This window comes from Manacus candei, unplaced genomic scaffold, assembly GCF_025592945.1.
Source record: "Manacus candei isolate 608988 ecotype Guabito, Panama unplaced genomic scaffold, ASM2559294v1 h1tg000049l, whole genome shotgun sequence".
Lineage (NCBI taxonomy): Eukaryota > Metazoa > Chordata > Aves > Passeriformes > Pipridae > Manacus > Manacus candei.
The window spans coordinates 20,760,952-20,779,818 of NW_026138097.1; positions in this window are offsets into that span (position 1 = coordinate 20,760,952).

Sequence of the window (18,867 nt, forward strand, 5' to 3'; positions counted from 1 at the left end):
TATATTTAGTAGAAAACAACATTGATCAAATTCTTTTTTTTTTTAAACATCATAAAAAATGACAAAATTTTCACTCGGAAGATTTAAATGTTTTTGTGGCTAGTAATGCCAGAAACAAACAGGTGTAATGATCTTACAATTACAAGAATACAGAGACAATTATATCTGACAATTTTTTTTGTTTTGCTTTTTTTTTTTCCAGAGGTAATTTATTGTAAGGGCCAAGATCTTAAAGAGGCTACTCAGTAGCTGTTAAAAATTCAGGGCCCAGTTATAAACACAAAGATAACCAGTGCCTTGACAAGAAGGAACTGTGTTATCAAAGATGAAGTAGACAGATAGATTTTGACTACTTACCTGACCTATGCAAGCAGGTGATTGTTTAGGTGGAAAATATAGTTAAAACCAAAAATATCTGTATATTTTGGTACTTCTGAGGTACTGCTGTTGAAAATAGATGGTCCTAATTATATATTGAAAGTGTATTTCTCAAGGTGAGGAAATTGAAAATATTGAAAGTTATGTTCTTCTTTTGAAAATGCTTATCAGCAGCACTGCAAATATTTTTAGAAAAAGACATTCAATATAACAAAATGACTACTTGTGATGTTGTATGGCACAATGTATGAAATGAGGCTCAAGACATTGAATCTCAAATGTAAAGTACATATTCTTATCAGTTAGAAATGTGTATTCATGAGGAATTTTGTTATCAGTATACATTTACTGCTAAATTATTTTGTTTATTCCCATGTTTCTGAGAAGTAGAGTAAAATTCTCTTGGATTGATCCCGTTGCTACTAATGACCTGGGCCATGGGTCTTGTGAAGTCTCTGAATCAATGCTCTTCAAGAAAATTAAAAATTATGATATCTTGAAGAGGTAAATGAATGTGGCCATGCTATAAACAGAACCTAGATACAAAGGCTGCACCAAATACTCAGTTTCAGGTATTTGAACTTGCTCTTCATTCAAAAAAAGAATTTGAGATCTGTATAGTGTGCTGTAGGAATTTCATGCTCTCTGGTCTTTTTCCATGTAAAAATTTCTCAGATAAAGTAAATATTTAGGTCTCATCCTTTACATGATATTAGATTTAAATTTGTTTTCCAATTGTCCTGTTTGATAGATGAAGGTGAGATAACTCAATTTTCTTGCAAAAAAATGAAACCATCTTATAACATTATAAAGGCCAAGTACTCCATTTCAGTGCTTTATAGACAAGTAGACATACACATTAGTTGATTATTAGGGATATTAATTATTGTGTCACTTTGACACATAGCACAGACCACCTTGTACGTACATGTATTGATCAAAGTTTTCGGATCTTTGGTTTATAGAAATAAAGAAATCACTAACTACAAAGTTATGTCATCTTTCTTTTCTTTTTTTTTATCCCGTATTTCTGTGAATATAAATACCTGAAGATAGTTACCATAATAAAACATGTGCAAGGAATATGATTTCACGAGCCATTGAGATTCACTTGCCTTCTATAGACCTTTAGATATGACTAAAATCTAAAGGTGAAGTTCCCTTTAGATAGACTTAGATACAGCTAAAGGCATTTGAAATAAGCACTCTGGCTACTGTATCTTCAGTGGAAAATCTGCATTTCCACAGAGAATGAAAGCTTCTATCTAAACACTGTTGGAAATAAGAATCAAACATTTCTTCATTAGATTGTCTCTCTGTTACTAACAAGGAGCAAATGTGATTTCTGAAAAGCAAGGAAGATGCTATGGAAAACTGAGCTTGGATTTTGTGTTGATTAACTTAATTAAAAGGAAGCACACCAAGTAGAAAAACAGTTTTTTGTTTGGACAAACCTTGAAAGAATAATTGAAATTACTGGTATTGACCTTCAAAGATCTGTCAATTTTACTCCAAGTAAGGCAGAAAAGTATTGAGGAAAGAATTCTAGACCTAATTAGACAAATGACTCCTTCAGTAAGAGAGGAAGAATAAATAGGAAGTCTATAAGGACTGTAAAAAGAGAGATCATCAATGAAAACTTCACCAGTGAAACGTTAGATCTTGCAAAGGATGTTTTAACAAGTAAAAGCTACTTCAGCTATATAAAGAGGAAAAGAGCAAGAAAAACAAAAGTGGGGTCAATATTCAATGGGGATAGATGTGAGATGAAAAGTGACCTGGGAATTACCCTCAAACAAATAAGCATTTTTGTCCCAGTTTTCAGTAGAATAAAGGTGTCTGGTAAAGTTTGTCCCATAGAGATAGTCCCCACTGACACAAAACCCCTAAGTAAGAAAAATTATAACACAGTTGCTTATTCAAATTTATAACTATTTTTAGTAACACATTAAGCTAATTTAAATTCAAGAAAATTCAGTTTCACCCATTGTTAATAGCCTGGGATTACTGTAGCTTTTGAGAATTCATATGTCCCCTGGTTCTTTTTTTGGTGTTAAGAATCTCCAAATTCACCCCATTTGTCTTTGAGTGGATTATTCTTCACTTTTAAATCAGTGAAGTATTAATCAGGTTTTCCAACTCAATGAGTTTGAATTCCTTTTTTCCTCGCCCTTAAAAGTCAAGTTAAAGAAAGATCAAACAGTTTGCTAAAAGGGTGATTTGAAACTTTCCTCTTTTCCCCATTGAGTGTGAAAAGGTATATGGGAAGACAGATCCTTCTCTTTGTGCTCAGTCTGTTCAGCAATATAAAATCAAAGCCTCCTGAGAGCTACAGACTACTTTCTCAAGTGTAGAACTTCTTTTGCAAAAATATTAACTCATGTTGTACTAACAGAGAATATTAATTATTCTTTTAATTATTACAGAGTCTTCAGAAAAAAGAAACCAAAACAAAAAAACCCAACAAACCTAACACAGAGAAGTGATTATAGCACAGCAGATAATATGATAAACAAAGGCAAAAACTTCTATATGGACAGTGTACATGTATGCATATATATTTTACATACTCTAGAAGCATCTGGAGTTAAGGTTAGAGTAGGTCCTTGGTACATTTTTTCACGTTTCTTTCAAAAGGGCAGTTTGGGAAATAAGAATTTGAATATATAAGTTGTCAAAGCTAAAAGTGCCAGTTGCTAATGCTGAAACAGAAAAAACATTTTGACTTTCTGATTACCTTTTGAACATTTAAGGAGGAACTAGTTGTCTTCATTTCTATACTGAAAAAAATTACATATGCAATCATGTGTCCAGGAAGAATGGATTTTTCTATCCATTTTCCCCCTCTACCTTTTTTTTTCTATAATTTTCCCCCATCTATCACTGGGGGAAAAAGAACCACAGCATTTTTAGCCAACACTCAACAATAAGCAAAACATGAGCATAAACTCTGAAGGAAACTGTAACTAGGAGATGGATGAAGTAAAAAACAGCATAAAACCAGGTAAAGTTTTTTAGTCATATATTTTATTAGACATTTTACAAAGAGATCTTCATTAATTTTAAGATAGACTTTATCTGGCCTATGAAAGGAAATAAATGAAGCTGTTGCCTAGAATTGCAGTTACTTGCCCTTGATAACCCAGACAACCCTTTCAATCTCAGTTTGCCAAATACGTGACATACTTCAGGTGGGGTTATTGAACCAACTACTCACCACAGTTTCCCACGGAGATGATTTCACTTACTTTACCCCAGCAACTCTTCAGTAATGCTTGCATCACTCAGGAGCGGGTGGAGAGAGGCTCAGTAAGGAGGTGAAGAAATAAGACCTGGCACCAGGTGAGATCCCTGACTGAGTCATGTAAGGTATTGTCTTAGTCCACTTTTAGCTTTGTTAAAGACTTGGCTCCTCACAGAGTTCATTTCTTCTGAACTGCAGAGTTCTCTGATAACTCATTGACTTCGGTGCAAGCTGAAGACAGTACTTTAAAGGCCACATGAGAGCAATCCAAATCCACAGGGCATCATTTAGTGACATAAATGCATAGTTTTTTTGAGATAGCCAGACTTCCTAACACCATATATCTGAATCCCTGTAAATTCCACCTAGTCTCTACATCTTTCCGAGCTATACTATATTCCCAGAATCTTTTAAGGCGAAACCTTTCTAGTAGGAGAAACAAATGTCATGACTCTTTTTGTCGAAGCTGCAGTTAATCCAAGTTTTCTTGTACCAAATTTGTGCTTCTCGTACAATACTCTATTTTATTTACTGCTGGATTGCTTCTTTTTAGCCTAAAAGTAAACAAATTTTTATAGAGCTGTCTAGATGCAGTATTGTTTGTGAAAATTCTTTGGAAACTAAGTACTTATTATTGTTGTAGTAGTAGTAACAATAATAATAATATTACTGTTGTTATTTGGCTTGTAAGATAGGTTGAAAAAAAATCCAACATATCCATCACCCATTTGTCTTCTAAGGAAACAGGAAAAATATATAGGTGGCATATCATGTTATGCGATATGATCTTCCCCTAACAAAGAACAGAAAAGAAGATGATCTGGTAAAATCTGCCCACAAACAAGACAACATTTGCTGTTTGATTCCCACTTCGCAGAAGGAATCAGTAAGATTGGGAAGTGCCTGCACACCAGGGATGGAAGGATACTGAGGCTTTTTATGTCCCCAGAGTCTTAGATTTCACCTAACATTTTGACTCCACTGTAATTCTTGTATTCTCCAGAATTTGGAGTCCCCCAGAAATAGACTGGGATAAGTGTCTGAGGTCTCATTCCCTGCTAATCAGTGGAAAACAGATCTTGCTCCCTACTGAGCAACAGGGTGAGGAAAGAGGGGAACCCCTTGGCTCCCTCCATGGACAGCTGTTGCCCTGCTTTCACTTCACTGCTGAAACAGGGGCAGTGACCCTGCCTCCCTCTAAATTGCAATTCCTGGAGTTAAATGATCATCTATTTTAAAAACAGAAAGTATCAGTAAGGTTTCAGAGCTCCTGGTGTGGAGCAAAATGGGAAGAGATAAACCCTGAAAGTTCAGTATGCAATGTAATTTTTAAAAAGAAAAACAGCACTATTTTTAAAAGTCGTGGCTTTTTTTTTTGGTGGGGGAGGGAGATGAAGGAAGAGGGTAGATTTGAGAATGGGAAAGATTGATTTTGCAATCCGGGTTTGGCACTCCTCCACTGTGCTCTAGAAGATCAAGATGTATTCATGAAGCTTCCTCTTAAATTTTGTGGCTTTGTATGTATAGGATGGAACTATAAATGAAAAATTATTTTCCCCACTGTTAACTGTCTGAGTAATGCAAAATAGAGGAACAGCTTTTTCTTCCTGTCTTGCTTGCAAAATAAAAGCCAGGTGATTACAATTTTCCCTTATGTATCTAGAAAAACTTTTCTAAAAGTCAAACCCGCTCCCTAATGTGCAGTTAATAATTATCTGATAAGATTGCTTTTTTTTTCAGTGTTATTAGTTTGTTTGAACACTGAATTTCAAGAGCCACAGACATTTTTCTCTATATTGACTTATTAGCAGCAAAATGCTATCTTTAATAGGCCTTTTACAAAAGCCCAAAAATCCAGAATTAGTTATCTACAGACCTTGAAAGTAGATAATTAAGAGGGAATATGGATATGTCAAAGCACATATTTAGAGGCTATGATAGATCTTAAAAAACAATTAAAAATATGGTTGGAGAGGAGGAAATTATTTTGGATAAGAAAGATCAAAAATAAAACTGGCAATTTCAAATACTCTTAAGTTCATATTTTCCCTTTTTTTCTGAGTATAAGAAGAAAATAGAGAGAATTCTTTATTTGTATTTCTTATGAAAATTTCCATAAGGTTTCTTTCAGTCTTTGCATTCTAAGAAACACGAAAAATAATCTGGGAAGCAATCAGGTTTAAAACAAACAAAAAAACAAGATAGAGAAAAGAATTTAAGACTTTACAACCTCATCCTCTGTAATATACAAGAAACCTTGTAGGACTGCTGACCCCATGTTTTTCTTGATTGTATAGGTAGACAGGAGAAAAATAAATAAAGCTTTCTGATGTCCCTGAAGTCCTGTGTCCAGTCTGTTTCCAGCCAAAGGCTGAATGCTGGCCATGGTAGATCTCCAATGGTAGCTCTCTCTTCACTGCAGCTTTCTCAGGCAATCAGAGGGAGGAGTGGGAAAGCAGGGAGCAGACAATTTGTGGCATGCCTGGGCAGTTACGACTTGTAGGGGTAACATAAAATGCACATATTTAAAACCACATCATAACTGTAAAGTCCATATAATAAAGTGTAGCACTAAATCTGCATTATATGAGAAAACTGTTGTTTAAACATGTTTCAAAATGGCTTTTTGTGGTCTCCTTGCAAACACATGCTTCTTCTTCCCAACACCCCCCACAGCAACTGTTATCTCCCATGCAGGAATGTCCTGGAAAGATGACCCAAGGTGTTCTCATTGGACCTTGTTAACCCCTTCCTGTGACTGGGTGTTCCTGTAAGCCCCTTGAGACTTCTAATTGGTTACTCTGTGAATCTTCCTAACCCTATAAATGTAACCCCCCCAACAATAAACTCGCTCTTGCCTCCTCTCCGTGCCGGTGTGCTGTCTCTGTGCTGGCCATGGAACCACATGGTGGAAGGAGGGGAGGGCACCTCTCCCCTCCAGGCTCAGGGCCTGAAGAAACCCCTGATGCTGGAGTTCCCTTTCCCTATCCTTCAAGACATAGGAATGGTTCCTCAGATGGAAATGGAACTAGAACTGGGCTGCCCCACGCCATGGGGGGAAAGGGATCCAGAATAAAGTCCTTTCTCAATTGCTGTATATCTTTTTCCACGCCTGGAACCATTCCCATTCTGATTCTTGCTCTTCCACATATGACTGCAATGGAATGACTTTTATTTTGGTTATGCAATATCCTCCCTAAAACAAACCCACTTTGGATAATATTTCACATTCGTATGTATATTTTTGGAACATTTCTACCAGTCTAACAGGCCTGACAATTGCAATACTTTTAAGGCCAAGGTTTCTGGGGAAAAAAAAAAAAAAGTCAAGCCTTCAAAGAAGATGTCAGAAGCCTGTTAAGATACCTGATAGACTTACTGAGGCAAGTGTAAACATTTTAGGACAACAACGAGCCATTTAGTGTTTGTGATATATCATTATTTACTCTTCTGAAGGTACAGACTAGTATAAAGTCTAATCAATTCTTTAGATAAGCTTTATAAAATAAACTTATTTGAAAAGCATGTCTCAAACAGCATAATGAATTGAATTTCTCTGTTTTTTTATTTGTCTGTGTTTATACATTGCAGAAGAAAAAGTAAAACAGAATATAACAATAAATACCATTTCTTAAACCAAAAAGATTTGACTGTTTCTTTTTCCATTCTTGTGTGCTTAAAGATAGACTGGGAAGATACTTTTTTAAAAAAAGATATTTAATGTGCAATGAATCTTACCAATACAGTACATTCAACTTTGAAAAGTCTGTGCAGTATTTGGAGTTTTGAGAGCTTTGGATAACTCTGTATAGTCACAACAGTATATATGAATGAGTTTTTAATTAAATTAGTAACAGCATCTCTCACAGAATAAAACAAAACAGAACTTTTAAGCCACAACTTTTACCTGCAAGTATGATCATATTCAGCCCTTTAAAAGGCAGATAAAACAAGCATCTTCTTGGCCCTAAATAAACATATATGCACTCCAAAATTTTTGCTTTTTGGGGTGAAAAAATTAAATATTTTTCTACTACATTGTAGCTGAGCAAACATCTCCAAAGTAGGATTTCTGCAAGGTAACTTGCGTTTTACACTGAATAATTGATCTACCTGTCAAAGTGCAGAAGCAAGTGTAACCTGTATAACAAACTATTGGAAAATGCATGTCTAATTTTATACCTGTCCTATACCAGGTAATATATGGCAGGTGCAGGACATATGACCTAAAGGCATATTCACATAAAACCATAACTGCATAGTACACAAGTGGTTATGAAACAATTATCACCTCTGAAACCATTCTGCTGGCACTCATGCCTTTTAAATGAAAATATGGCACAGAATGGCCATTTTATCTCTTGTGTTCCTAAAGTTTATAACAAGGCTGTTCTACTGACTGATGGAGAAAGAAGGTGTGATCAAACACTGTAAGAGGCTTGAAATGGTTAACGATTTACACATTCTAAGATCACCAAAAGAGTATTGCAAACTGAAAAGGAGCAGCTGCTCACCCAGCAAAGCCCACCCCCACCTGGAATACTGCTAAAGGATCAGATGAGTAGGTGCCATTGTCCAGCTATCCTGGGTGCAGATGCCTGCCTGAGGAAGAGGCAAGTCCTGAAAGGTGGAAAAAACCCTTTTATCATGTCCTTTACATGAACTCTACACATCTAGCCTGGGCTACACATCTCAAGTGTTGGACCACGATGGACCATGACTGAAGCACAATAGGCAGCTGCAACTCTCTTTGGAGATGTCAGAGGCTCGTGGCATGGCCCGTGACGCTATCCACTGTAAAACTCTCTGCCCTGGAGAGGTACAGAGAGCTTCTACCTGAGCTGGAAGTGTATAATAACTATTAACATCTTTGAGTTTGGCAGGGGGCTTCCCCCAGCCCCAACAGATCAAGACCACCACTTCAGCTAACAGACATAGAAGCTGCAACTACCAAGTTTCATCACTGGACCACATGGGCGGTGACTATATACATCTTTCCACCTTTATCCTTTCTTTCCCTTTCTCTCCCTTATACATTTCCTTAAGTGTTATCCTTATGCTTTAATAACAGTGCTATATTGCTATGCTTTAATATTGCTGTGCTTTATAGTGTCATATTGCTATGCTCTAATGTTGCTTTATTGCTATAGATGCTTTAATATTGCTGTATTGCTATAGAATGATAACACCCAAAATGGCAACATACCTGTTTACCTTTTGAAACAAAATTGTTCCAAAATAAACATAAACATAAACATCGGTATGTTTGCAAATACCGATTATTCGGTGTCGTTTCACTCTAATCCACCCCAAGGGATTTATTAATAAGAACCTGGGTTACCCTCCTCTTTCTGGGGTGAGTCACAACAGGCACTCAACAGCAGAACCTGAGACAGTAGCATTAAACATTTTTTGCAATATTAACTTCCCAATACAAAGGGAGACTTCTTTAGAAATTTAGGATACCCATTACAGTTGCATGAAAACTTATATCTCTGAAATTGCTTTATTAGTTGCCTTTCTTGGGCTTCATAAGAATCCATGAACATTGCACATCATAGGCTAAAAACTTCTTTTCCCATGAAATTAACTAAAAAATATAGGTCTTTGACCATGGAATTTAGCTGAGAAACAGAATCAAGAAACAGAATTACTTCCTTCACTAAGTTCTATATAACTAGACTATTAAAGTCCATTTGATTTAAGATTAACAGAAATTTTAAATTTAGAGAAAAAGTCCTCAAAGTTTCACCTAGTTTTTCTGCTATAGGACTATTTATATGAAGTAACTCTTATAATAAAATATTAATGTTTCAGATGTGAAGTCTATTTGCAAAGACTATCTCTGTTCCTAGCAGAAATGGTGATTTGTTCATGTTCACAGTGCTTGTCAGAAAATAGACATATATGAATATTTTAGAGACCAGCCTGCTACAGAACATAGCCCTGTTCCTCTTATTTTAGCCAAAAAACAATGTTAGTTTACACACTGTGATGGTTTTGCAGTTTTTCTTAAGGTAAAAAGATGTTGTAAGATAAGTATTTTATTCTTTCTCAATTTTGCTGAAAGCAATGGACTTCCATCCTGGCCTGCACTGCCAGAAAAAGAGAATTTGAGACTTTAGATATTTGTCATTAAGGGGTTGTTGTTTAACTAACACTGTAATTCCTTCACAAGGGACAGTGTAGGAATATGTTACAAATAGTGATGTAAAATCCTACTTCCATTAAAGTTAACCTGTATTTTTGCAGCAGCTTTGCATACAAATCACTCTTACTGTTGCATTGAGTGAGGTGGACGAACTATTAGGTGTCAGAATTATACTGTAATGAGGATATCTTACTTCTTAACCTAACTTCAGTTATGTTGCAGCAGAAATATAGGCTTTAGGCTGTTAGAACAAGATGAGAGTTTTAATCTGTCTCAGAGTATAAATGCATTGATTCTTGAACATTTGAATTATAGTATAGGACATTTCAATGTCCACTACAACATTGTACTTGTTGTTAGTGTGTAATGGTAAACTTTGCATCAAACAACAATTATTTCCTGAGAACAGATATGCAAATCAGATGATCTTTGAAGATGGATTGAGCCCTGGCTTTAATGGTAGCCAGTTGTCAAGATCCAAAATTGTCTCATTATAAGGTCTTTTATCTCTTGTAATTTATTTTAATAAGCAACATTTAGAACCATAGAAACAGTGTCAGATTCCATACAAAAGGAGTCCTGATGTCCCTCTTTTGAACAAGCACAGCACTTGGGCAAAATTAATTTATATTCTTGTAATATTTTACAGTTTCAGACATTTAGCTAAAGAAAAAAAACAACTTTATCAACAACAGAAAATAGTTTGTGTTGAAATACACAAAAAGCTAACTATACTGTGGCTAGTGTTGCCTAAAGAAAACTCATGGAGGAAAAACTCCAGGGCAACTTAATTTGGAGGTAAGGGAAGGGAAGGTTTTAATGATGCCTCTCAGGCATTGGGGTTACAAGTCACGTGCGCCCTGCCCCTCGACCGAGTGTTACAATTTTATAATAATGTCCATCCAATCTCTGATTTATCCACCCTCCAGCCTTTGCCCTGTTCCACTCCCTGACCTGCCCCTAGGGAATTGAGTCCGGGGGCGTTTTGGGACCCTTCCTGCCTCGTCTTCATCTTCTTCAGGGCACACTGTCCTTGGAGTTTGTCCAAAGTTCTGGGTGATATCTGGTGGTACAGGCCAGGGACCAGATGTTCTTAAACAAAATGAGGGCCTACCTTGAAAAGAAGACTAAATATGCTACTGGAATTTAGGGGGACTTGATATGGGGAATATGGAATGGGGTAAGAGGGTTGGGTGTACGTGTAACTACTGTGCTAAAGGGTGAGGGAATAAATGCAGCTGCTTCTAAAATCTGCTTTCGCTACATGACTACTTCTAAAACCTATAAAAATAAAATAAAAAATAATAATAATAAAAAACAAACAAAAACCCACAACAAACAAACAAACAAACAAACAAACAAAAAAACAAAAACAAAAACAAAACCCAAAAAACCCTTAAGGCAGCGCTAGGTGTAGAGTTATTCATACATACTGGCCAGACAAGGACCTAGCATTCTTGATGCTGGTTTGGACATTGATAGCTGTTACCAACCCATAATGTGCTTGCGTTTGTGATGATCAGCTTGAAAACAGAAACAGAATTTCAGCTCCAATCACATGTAATTCTTGTTTCTTCTCCTCTGCTCTGCCATTCTCCTCCTCCCTTGTTTCTTTTTAAATGCATAAACTTATCTCTTAAAAACATATCTTTTCATTTCTTCTCTTTTACTTGAGGGTATAAAGAGGTTTAAGTAAACACTGGCTGCATGAAAACACCAGGAGACTACAATATAGTTTCTTCCCTTCCATCACTGTGGAGCAGATACTTGATTATTTTACATGCCAGTTTTCATTAGTGTTTCCAGCGCTGTCCCTTCTCTTAGTTGCTGGAAATATTCCTTGCAGGTAACTGCAGTCGTGCTTGTGGCACTGCTGACCACATGGCTCCTGTTTCAGACCAAAGACACACGAAGAAGCAAGCTAAAATTCTGTAAACTTTGACTTGTAGGTTTAACTAGCTTAAGACCACATTCTAAACTTTTTCATATCCATAAGGAAATCTGAGGAACAGTAGCTCACGGAAAAATCTAGGTTTGAAGGGATCTCCGGTTATCATCTACCACAACCTTCTCTAGAAAATAAGGGCTTATTCAGGGTCTTATCAAATTACGTCTTGAATATTTGCAACAGGAAGGTTCCTTTGGGCAACCTATCCCAATTCTCAGTTGTTCCCATTTTGAAGAACTTATTCTTATCCACAAACAGTATTTACCCCAAAGTAGCTTGTGCTCTTTTTCTTTTCTCTGGTTACTATGCATTCTCATAAAGAAAGTATCTCCATCTTCTCTGGAACTCTCTCTCAGATATTGGAAAACCACGAAGAAGTCCACCTGAGCCTTCTTGTCACACACTTGAATTCTTCAACCTTTCTTTCTGTGTCAAGTTTTTTATTCTCTCAGTACCTTGCGGGTCCTCTGCTGGGCTCTCTCCAATTTGTCTCTTTTGAACTGGGGAGATCAAAACTGGATACAGTATTCCAGGTGTGGCCTAACAATATCGCTATGGTCAACAGTAATTTTTTCTCCAGGAACAAAATTAGCTTAACAAGAATTAATCTTTGTGGGATTTTTTAAATTTTATTTTTAAATATCATTCTATTTTTCAAAACTTGAGGATTAGGTTAGCAACTGATAAGAAAGAGTAGATCCATCTGCAAGCAGCAGGCAGTTAAAAATTCTCATTCATACAATAACTTTCTTACAGTTGTATTTCCTTCTTAGTTATAAGTAGTTAAAAAGAGAAAAGCTATAGGAGAAAAAAGGAGAAAGTTCTATTTCAAATCAATGCAATAACTGTTGGCTGGTAAATATTTATCTATATCTTCTATTTGAAATGAAGTTTCAGTAAGCTGTTATTCAGCATTTTTTATTTAAATCTGGAGAATAACAGCGTGGTCAAAAAAAGGATTTATGTAATACAGATCCTGAAATATATCACTGGAATATACCATGTAAAACATATAGTGTGGAAAAGTTTAGCGGTTATGTGAGTGCGATTGTGTGCAGACATTTGTGTGTTCACAGAATACACATATAAATGATGTTGTAAGTAAGAAATTTGCAGATTGAAAATTTCAGGTGTTTAACTGCTTCTATGCCTACAGAAATGGTTAATTAGGATTAATTAACATAATAAATAGGCATCTAATAAGGTAGTTACTGACCAGCTCACTGCCTCCTTTTATGCCTTCCTTAATTTTTTCTGGGTTTGTCTTTCCTTTGCTGTTGGTGTCCATCTTCCACAACCTACAAACAGAGAAGGAGAACTTGCCATTGAAAAATAGAGAACAGCAGGATTTTCTATTTTCCATAGCAGCTATAAAAAAAGGCCTTTACTTCAGAGTGTTTGACATAATATTAATTTGAATGAGCAGGGAAGTGAAATTTGTGCTGTTTATTTAGTTAGAGGTACCCTTCCTAAGCTGAACTAATTGATACTTTTTTTAGATTGGATAAAGATGAAAAAAGGAAGTTGAAAAATTAACCCCATGTGAAATTCTTTCTTCTTGATATCCTTTGATAGTAAAGTGAGAAGAGTACTTAGTTATTTTCTCTTTTTTGCTGCCTTGTGAAATAGAGCTATCCAAACTGCAGTGAGAGGTTAATGTGTATGTTCCTAGGCTCCTGTCTTCTATGTTCATTGGTCTTTCAGCTGCTAGAATTCATAAACCATTGGTACACGTTCTTAGCAATATTTTTGTAAGACAGTCTTGTCTAGAGAAATCCTACCTAGTGGAAAACTACATTGACAATTGTCTCCTAATAACCTCCAAAAATTTCCTTCAGCTTTCCTGTTTGCAAAACTGGTATGTTATGTCAAAAGTCCCATTGTTTATCCTAACATTAATAATTTTAGAAAGATGTTTTCTATGGAATGTTTATGGATTGGATTTTCAGTTTTGCTTGCACATCTGTATAAGTCAATGAGATGCCAGAGACCAGTAAGTATTTTGAATTTGATGAGTTCTCATATTTCTAGCAGATGAGTTTGCATATTTTGGAATGTAATCTGGAAAGCACTGTGTGGAAAACATTCAAAGGGGACTGCTACCTGACCTGTAAATGAATAACTTGTATGAATTTAAGCAAGTGCTGTAAGTTTTGCAAAACTCTATTACAGAATTTCCTGATAAAAGAGCACATTTGCTGAGTACCAAAGCTTTCTGCCTAAGAGGTCTCTTCTGTAATTTCCTCTATCTGTTACCTAACTGAAAAGATAGAAAATAGAAAACAACATTTGCTGTTAGTTTATTGCTTTGGCTCAGGGATTCTCATATTAGTGTTAACTGCCACTAAGAACAGCAGGTGGTAATTTCCGATGGAAACAAGCAGCTACTAGACCAGATAACCCTCATTTACTTACACCCTGTCCAATTCTTCTAGGGAATATTATAAACTGTAGGCCCTTGCTCATTTGTCCTTGTTTTAGCTGACATTGTCATTCATGACTATACTGTGAGTGTAAATGATGATCTAATGTCACTTCTATAATTACTTGGCGCTGTGAATAAATTGTAATCCCCCTGGGTCAATAACTGCTCTCAGTTTGACATTCAATAAACAAGGTTTGGAGAATTGCTGTAGTTTCATTTTTTTTTTCCTTCCTGGTGCTTTCAGTGAATGCTATTCAGGAGTAGTTCAGGACCATTAAGAAAAGAAAGGAAACAACTGTACACGGTGTAATACTGCTGAAGGGATGCCTCTGCTTTTCAACAGCTACTTACAAAGGCCTCTCACCTCTAGGGTCCAATTAATCTCCAGTGGAATTTTTGGTAATGACTTCAGGGGAGTGAGACCCTCCAGCCTGGGAGGCTGCTCTATGTTCTGTCATGAATCACAGTTTTAAGGGCACATATTACAGATATTATGACTATGCCTGTTGCATTCATCCTCTGTGCCTCAAGATTTTTGCAACAACTCAACTTTTGTTGTGGTAGCCTTGAATGTGGTTCCACATAATGCACTCTAGGTAGGTGCAACCAAGCCTTTCTGTCATAAAATAAATTGCCTCTGTTATGCACAAGGATGACATCTAACAAGGACAAATCAAGAGCTGTTGCAAAACTGTGTTGGTTTCTGCTCTTCTAACAACCACACAACAGTTGCTGCTCTGTAACTACTCAGGGTCTTCTTCTGCACTGACTGCCTGAAGGTCCCAGTGATCAGGAGTTTCATTCTCAGTTTTCCTATATCCTTCATCTTTGACATTATGGAAACAACACCTTGTACAACATCATGTCCTAATTATGTGCATGTGACGTTGTCTAAGAAAAACAAAAGCATCTTGACCTTCTATTTCTGCCAAACCCAAGAAAGACTTTGTTGGGGGGTAAGATTAATCATGAGGCAATTGCGGGCACAGCAGTCACTGCAAGAAATGATTAACAAAATAGGATTATGATGAAGCCGAGAACCAAATGATTAATAAATGGCAAATGTAAAGAAATAGGCCAAACCTTCCATAAGGTGAGGGCTGAGAAAAGTAAATCTGGAACTGCTTCAGGGACTTAACCTTTCAAAAGAGACTTGCATGATGCAGGTCAGAGTCACCTTGACTTCTGATCTGAATATCATGTTTTCAACAAAAAAGGGCAGTTGTATCAATGTATATGAAGAAGAAGTGAAAGGGAAAAAAACTGAAATGTTCCAGCTGTTGTGTACAGAATTGAAAGGAACAGTAACAAAGTGATCACAGGAAAGATGGTGGATGTAGTTAGGGCATGCATTTCATGTCAGAGATTTTTTATTCGGTCCAACACCAATCTTCCACCATTTTGCAAGGGTAGATGGACTTTAGGGATTCTTAAAAGAACCATTTCCTTTTACAAATCTATTTATAGTATTTTTATTTACTATTTATTATTATTTTATTTAATATTAAGAGGTATGTTTTGCATACGGCTCCAGAAAACTTTGGAGTCACTGTTGAATGTTGATACTATAAACAGTAATAAGACAGCTGCATCCCTGCCAGCAAAGCTGTGCCTCACCACTATGAACAAAAACATGTTTGCCTAATTGAATATCTGTGCCTTGATGGACCAATCCCATGCTTCTTCTAAAAAGGAATACAAAGGCATATTACATTAAAACACAGTGTATTGGTCCCAGATAGACCATGAACATGCTGAGAAAGAGTTAAAGGTAACATAGCTGGCATAGAAACAAGGACAGGAAAAGAGAGTTGCTTTTTTGGTATGTGTTGCTAAGCAGCAGAAACATACCTGTCTTAGTTGGTCTGTAGACAAATGTCCTGGACACTCTAGAAGATACTCTAAGGATTTTTAGTAAAAATGCATGTAGTTCTTTTGCCCCATATACTTTTGAATGCCAACATGCATTGAAATCCGTGGAGATCCTTTCTGTGTACAATTAAGTAGCAGAGGGACAATAAAAAGTCTTTTATCACTCTCAGGAATAAAAATTGCAGCCTTAACCACATCATCTGTAATATGTTCCTTAAATTGTTCCCTATAAAAATTCACGTAGCTTTAGGCTCATCTTAAACACCATTCCCCATGGCTAGGAACTAAGATTGCCACACAGGAGAAAATCTCTGCAGCATCACCGCACTTACAAAGAAAAAGGAAGAAAAATACTTTGATCTTCTACATATCAGTGAGAGAATCTTTATAGGTGACAAAGTATGGAGGGGAAGTAAAAGTGTAGATGGATTTCATCACTATTTTGTCTCCTTGAACAGTCATGTTAACTTTCTTGATCAGTGTCTTTGTCAGAAGCCTTTCACAGCATTCAAAGACTGACTCAGATCAGGAAGTGCAAAGAGAAAACTGAGTGAGCAATGAGGAACTGAGAGGATCCAACCTGGAGAAGAAACAGAAGATCTGTGGCAGAAGGATGAAGGACTGAAAGAAGCAGAGGGGACAGTACCCTAAAGCACCAGACATCTTCAAAATGGTGCAGATAATTGCATAAATTGACCCAAAACACTATCACATCCAGTGCACCACTAGTAATATTCACTCTTTGTGCTGCTGTGCATGTTTTCTTGGACAGTAAACAATACAAACCACGTCTTTAACAACTCATGCTGGACACGTGGAGAATAAAATGAAGTATGGCAAATCTTTGAGGGCTAGAGCATCCATAAACCTAGGTCTAAAGTCCAGAGAGAAGGTAGATGCCCAATCCCTGGAAACATTCAAAGTCTGGCTGGATTGAGCTCTGAGGAACTTAATCCACTTGCATATGTCCCTGCTCAGTGCACAGATGTTGGACTAAGTGATCCTTAATGACCCTTGAAAGGTCCCTTCCAACCCAAACCATTCTGTGATTGTATGATAAACAGCTTGCACTCTCTTCACACTGATTAATTTTTTTTTTTAATTCCAGGAAAATACTGTTCAATGTTTTTAATACTTTTTAACTTCTCAACATGCTTTTTTTAGCACCATAATAAATCCCTTTATTGCTTTTAAAAGGTCTTTTAGTATGTTAATAAGAAGTTTGTAAAATATTTTTGTTATCAGACTAACAGGTGGCATACTTCTACATTTGTTTTTCATGGAATGATTGAGTTTAATTTGTTTTACTTGCCTTTTTGCATGTAATAAAAATGTTAAAGATACAAAATAGATGCGATGTGTACTGGTATGTGTTAAAATAGTATCCAGGCTTTCCTCTCAAAGAACTGTCAACAATACTGCATATATGACTAATATTTATCATTCAGGCTACACAAACAAAAATATTTTCTTCATAGCACACCACTTAGTGATTTTTTTAAAGCATATCTAAGTCTAACAACTTGACAGCTGACACTAATAAATGCCCTTATTAACGATCACTCTGTCTATGCCCAGCTGTCATCTCCCTGACAAGGCACCCCTCTAAAGACACTGAAGCATGCAGAAATGCCAAGTGTATTGGCCTTCATGAGATCTAGGCTACACAAGGTCTTTCCCAAAGAAAGATCTTTCTGCACAAGAGCCACGCTACAAGATATACTGAGAAAATCTGTTTGGGGCTATGGACTTAACTGGAAGCCAGCAAGCAAGAATATGAGCCTAATAGCCAGATTTGCAATATGTCATATCCAGACATATATAATAAGGAAAACTTGCTGGTGTAGGTATAGGCTTAGACAGTAGACACTCCCTAAGTATAATTCTTTGGGACACCTGCAAACATGACAGGTTTTTTGGAGTGGGGACAATGGTGTAAATATTCCTTCTAACAAAATATTTGCATCTGATCTACAGCAGTGTGTTAGAAACACACTGTTTCTAACACACTGTGTGTTCTTGTTCTCAAGTTGAGATGGTTCAATGGGATCCAGAGAAACAGAGTGTAATTTTTCATTCTTGTCCCTACATCTTGTCTCCATAGTGTGATCGCAACATACTACAGTTCTGTGTTAGACATCATTGTCTTTACAACTCTGGAATACTCTGGATGATTTTAACAATTAAAATTTTAAAAAATTACTTCTGAGTTTTACAATGGCTGTCATTAAGAGACAGGAGAACAGATAACTGGACAACATCCTTTGAAAGTGAATAGTGAAACAGCTTGCTTCCTGTATTACACTGAGGGATGTTTGCTTCTGACTACCACATGTCGCAATTTTGATGTGCTCAATCCCTGTGTACTAACTGCTCTCCTTTCTCTTTGTTTTTTTTCTAGGAAGATTATGACTTTCAGAACAAAAAATCCCACAAACCAAACAAAAAATAAAACAAAACAAATCCACTCATGCATAACACTGATTTTTTTTCTCTAATTGTGTGACCATTTTATATCTTCCTGTGATTCCTCCATCTTTCTTTTGCACAATCAAATGCATTGTAAAAAGCTTGCTAAGAGCCTGTGTTTCGTATTCCCTAGTGCTCAATCAAAGCTTGAAATCAGGGATGTGTTGCCAGCTGCATCACTCATTTCTTGCTCTGTGCCTGAAGCCCAGGCTGCTCTGAATGTCTGCAGTAAGCACTGAAGTAGCAGTGAGGAGAGACAGAAACCTGAGATGGAAAACTGTCTGTCTTCAGTCTTGAAATGACAGAACTTTTCAGGTTTCACATAATTCACATAGAAATTGATACTTGTATGGGAATTATAAAATACACGAGGGATGGAT